Source organism: Salmo salar, chromosome ssa13 (assembly GCF_905237065.1).
Source record: "Salmo salar chromosome ssa13, Ssal_v3.1, whole genome shotgun sequence".
In the NCBI taxonomy this organism is placed as follows: domain Eukaryota; kingdom Metazoa; phylum Chordata; class Actinopteri; order Salmoniformes; family Salmonidae; genus Salmo; species Salmo salar.
In genome coordinates this window covers 82,420,780-82,425,728 of record NC_059454.1, presented here as the reverse complement: position 1 = coordinate 82,425,728, position 4,949 = coordinate 82,420,780, and the positions used below count along the sequence as shown (strand labels likewise).

Here is a 4,949-nt window from a genome sequence, read left to right as displayed (position 1 = left end):
TCAAACAAGGTTCAGAATGTCCACTGACTACCCTTCTATATTGCACACCATTTAGTTTGTCCATTTTCATCTCACAAGATTTTAAAATAATTTTTCAAAATTTCGAATTTCAATACCTCCTTGGTCATGTGACCTAGCATCTTCAAACAAGCTTCAGAATGTTCAGTGACTACCCTTCTATATTGCACACCATTTAGTTTGTCCATTTTCATCTCACAAGATTTTAAAATAATTTTTTCAAAATGTAGAATATCAATAGCTCCTTGGTCATGTGACCTAGCAACTTCAAACAAGGTTCAGAATGTCCACTGACAGAGCCCTTCTATATTGCACACCCTTTAGTTTGTCCATTTTCATCTCACATGGGTTTACATGAATTTTTTAAAATGTAGAATATCAATAGCTCCTTGGTCATGTGACCTGGTGACTTCAAACAAGGTTCAGAATGTCCACTGACAGTACCCTTCACATTGCACACCCTTTAGTTTGTCCATTTTCATCTCACATGGGATTAAATGAAGTATTCAAAATGTAGAATTTCAACAGCTCCTTGGTCATGTGACCTGGTGACTTCAAACAAGGTTCAGAATGTCCACTGACTACCCTTAACAGCGTCTCGTCCCGTCAGCGGGATCAAAATCCAGGGAAAACTCCTAGCGACATTAGCATAACGAAATGTAATATATATATTTTTTTCAAATATAGGACTGTCTCATATCGTTTTATAGATACACCTCTCCTGAATCGACCCACGTCGTCCGATTTCAAAAAGGTTTTACAGGAAAAGCAAATCATTAGATTATGTTAGAGGAGTCCATCGTAAAAGCAGCAACATAGCCATTTTCAGACAAACCACATGCATCACAAAAAACCAAAAAACAGCTAAATGCAGTACTAACCTTTTACAAACTTCATCAGATGACACACCTAGGACATCATGTTACACAATGCATGCATTCTTTTGTTCAATAAAGTTCATATTTATATATGAAAACAGCATTTTACATCGGCGTCTGACGTTGACTAACTATTTTCCCGTCAAATGCAATCCAGGGAAACAGAGCTACAATTTACTGAATTACTATTCGAAAACATGTTTAAAATGTAATATTGTCATTCTAAGATTTATAGATGAATATCTCTTGAAAGCACCTGTCATACCAGATTTAAAAATAACTTTACTGGGTAATCACACTTAGCGATAAAAGGGGATGCGATACTCAGAAAATGAGCTAGTAAATACAGCTCGGCGCCATCTTGGAACAATCGCATATCACATCTAATGTTGTATAATATTGTCAATAATCCCTTACCTTTAGCTGTCTTCATCAGAAAGCACTTCCAGGAATCCCAGGTCCACAACAGATGTATTTTCGGTCGAAAAAGTCCATCCTTTATGTTCCATTAGCTTGCTGTTGTTAGCGTGTCTGAATGGTGTATCCAAATACTCTGCCGGGCGCGCCACAGTCGTTTCGAAATAAAACATTTTTTTCCCATTTAGGTTCGTTCAAACATGTCAAACGTTGTATAACATAAATCTTCAGGGCCTGTTTCAACAAGAGAGCCAATAAGATTCGAGGGGGATGATTGCATTGTGTTTCAAACTGTTTCCAAAGGTGGGGGTAGAGAGGGGCGCCGGCGTCATAATGGTGATGGCCCTCCCCCTGTGACCAATTTCCAACGCGTCTCATTCACCGAGTTTCGACAGTAGAAGGCTCAAAACACTTTGTAAAGACTGGCGACATCTTGTGAAAGCAATAGGAAGTGCTCAATGAACGATATCTCACGGTGTGAATAATAGGCAACGACCTGAAGTTGAGTCCACAATTCAGAATTCCACTTCCTGGTTCAATCGGTCTCGGGGTTTTGACTGCCATATGAGTTCTGTTATACTCACAGACACCATTCAAACAGTTTTAGAAACTTTAGGGTGTTTTCTATCCACAGGTATTAATTATATGCATATCCTAGCTTCTGAGTCTGATTAGTAGGCCGTTGAAAATGGGCACGAATTTTTTCCAAAATGCGCTGTGGCGCCCCCTATCGTAGGGTAACGTCAAGAGGTTTTAATATCACCATAAAGGAAAAGGGCAAAGTACGAGAGTCATGCTAGTAATTGTCCAAAGCAGGGATGGAGAGTGAGCTAGTGAGGTAGGCTGCAGTGGGTTTGCTGGTCAATACATATACTGAACATGTAACCACAGTAATGGTGGCCAGTAAATCAATGAATAAAAATGTAATATTGACAAATTAAGCAGAAATTGTAGACCTTTAATCTTTTCCAACATGTTAACAGACACTTTACTTCAATTAAGTATGAAATATTTCACAGTGTTAACTTTCTCTTTATCCCTGGTTGATGTACATTTCAGAACCTCTTCAGTGTGGATGGGGTATAGCATACATTTTCAACAACAAAGACTGCACTTCCAGTTTGTGTTCTTTACTCTGTTGAACTCTTTTGTCTTCATTCCTAGGCACAGCACATGGAACCACCGTTGGCATGCAAAACATTCAATCTAAACAAAGCGTAACACGTTATAAATAATATCAAATATCAATGCAGTTTGATGAATGACGAATTAGCCATCCATTGTGTTATATCATAAATTGTCTTACATGCTGTCACTGTTGTCAAAAGATTATAAACATGTTAAATAAAGTTACTAACCCAGTCAGTCTTTGGGCCACATCCAGGTTCTTTATCAGTGGCACACATGAAGCAGTTGTTGGCTTTGTTGAACTCTGAAATCATAGGCATGAACTAAGCATATGGCTGTCCCACACAACTACATAAAAATAAAGAATTTACATGTACTTTGAATTAAATGTCATTACATACCAGACATTTTTAGTATATCCTCAGCCATTTCTTTTCGCAGTTGCTCCATGTGTTTTTGAAGGTTCCATATCGATTTGGGAGGGGATGTTGGGGAAGTTCTGTGCATCTTCCTTGGCCATCTACACCAAAAAATAAAATAAAGTTTTTGACCTAATTGTCACATAACAGCTAACCTTTCATTACTGAAAATATAACTATCAAACCTGCATTATAAAGACCCCACATCCGAAGGTGTTCTGCTGCATGGTGTGAGTTATTTCCCCTCCTTTCCACTTTATGTCCGCCCAGTCGTCTTTTCCATGGCAGGATCTTCTCATTTTGAAGTATTCTCTTTTTTTATGTAAAAATAATGGAATTATGATTAGTTATAGGCAAATGGATGCACGAGCCAAATTTGTATGCTGTTTTCCTTATCACTATAATCTAGTAGTAATTTATTAGTAGAGGTAACTTCCTTTATGCCCCATTCTACACACAGCCTAAATTATAGGCGCTGAACCATTTACAGGACAATAATAAAAGTATCATATAGGATCCAACCCTATCACAGAGTGAATAAATCTAGAGCGTTTGTAGACTTTAAGAAAAAAATATTAAGTGACAGTTTCATCAGTACGTGCTTAAAGAAAGTCATATCACAAAGATCACAGATGACAGTGCCCACCAAATCTATGACAATAGAGAATGAATTGTAAGCACCAAAGTGTGTTTGTCAAAATAATATCTGAAAATGTCAGTTGTTGAACATAATATTTCTATTTGCAATAGCAATTTATGATATATGCAGTTGAGGAATATTCCATGTACCAACACTACATGTAGGACGGACATAAGACATTCCCACATACAGTATTTTTTATTTCATTTTTTTCACCTTTAATCAACCAGGTAAGCCAGTTGAGAACAAGTTCTCATTTACAACTGCGACCTGGCCAAGATAAAGCAAAGTAGTGTGACACAAACAGCAACACAGAGTTACACATGGAATAAAGTACAGTCAAAAACACAATACAAAAGTCTATATACAGTGTGTGCAAATGAAGTAAGATTAGGGAGGTAAGGCAATACATAGGCCGTTGTGGCGAAATAATTACAATTTCGCAAATAAACACTGGAGTGAGATGTGCAGAAGATGAATGTGCAAGTAGAGATACTGCGGTGCAAAGGAGAAAAAAATATATAAATAAAATAAATAACAACGGTGCAATGATCTGTAAGCTGCTCTGATAGCTGATGCTTAAAGATAGTGAGGGAGATATGAGTCTCCAGCTTCAGTGATTTTTGCAATTCATTCCAGTCATTGGCAGCAGAGAACTGGAAGGAAAGGCAGCCAAATGAGGAATTGGCTTTGGGGGTGACCAGTGAAATATACCTGCTGGAGCACGTGCTACGGGTGGGTGCTGCTATGGTGACTAGTGAGCTGAGATAAGGCGGGGCTTTACCTAGCAAAGACTTATAGATGACCTGGAGCCAGTGGGTTTGGCGATGAATATGAAGTGAGGGTCAGGCAACGAGAGCATACAGGTCGCAGTGGTGGGTAGTATATGGGGCTTTGGTGACAAAACGGATGGCACTGTGATAGACTGCATCCGATTTGCTGAGTAGAGTGTTGGAGGCTATTTTATAGATGACATCACCGAAGTCAAGGATTGGTAGGATAGCCGGCTTTACGAGGGTATGTTTGGCAGCATAAGTGAAGGATGCTTTGTTGCGAAATAGGAAGCTGATTCTAGATTTCATTTTGAATTGGAGACGCTTAATATGAGTTCGGAAGGATAGTTTACAGTCTAACCAGACACCTAGGTATTTGTAGTTGTCCACATATTTTAAGTCAGAACCGTCCAGAGTAGTGATGCTAGGCAGATGGGCAGATGCGGGCAGCGATCGGTTGAAGAGCATGCATTTAGTTTTACTTGCATTTAAGAGCAGTTGGAGGTCACAGAAGGAGAGTTACATGGCATTGAAGCTCGTCTGGAGGTTAGTTAACAGTGTCCAAAGAAGGGCCAGAAGTATACAGAATGGTGTCGTCTGCGTAGAGGTGGATCAGAGAATCACCAGCCGCAAGAGCGACATCATTGATGTATACAAAGAAAAGAGTCGGCCCGAG

General features: G+C 39.0%; 1 long non-coding RNA gene across 1 annotated transcript; it reads right to left on the bottom strand.

Annotated features, from left to right (window-relative positions):
* Positions 1-2,348: 2,348 nt before the first annotated feature.
* On the bottom strand, positions 2,349-2,953 carry LOC106568060 (uncharacterized). The gene is made up of 3 exons (XR_001320223.2): positions 2,843-2,953; positions 2,672-2,745; positions 2,349-2,519 (listed from the first exon to the last, which is right to left on the bottom strand). It is a non-coding gene; the product is annotated as an uncharacterized lncRNA (long non-coding RNA).
* Between the last annotated feature and the right edge of the window lie 1,996 nt (positions 2,954-4,949).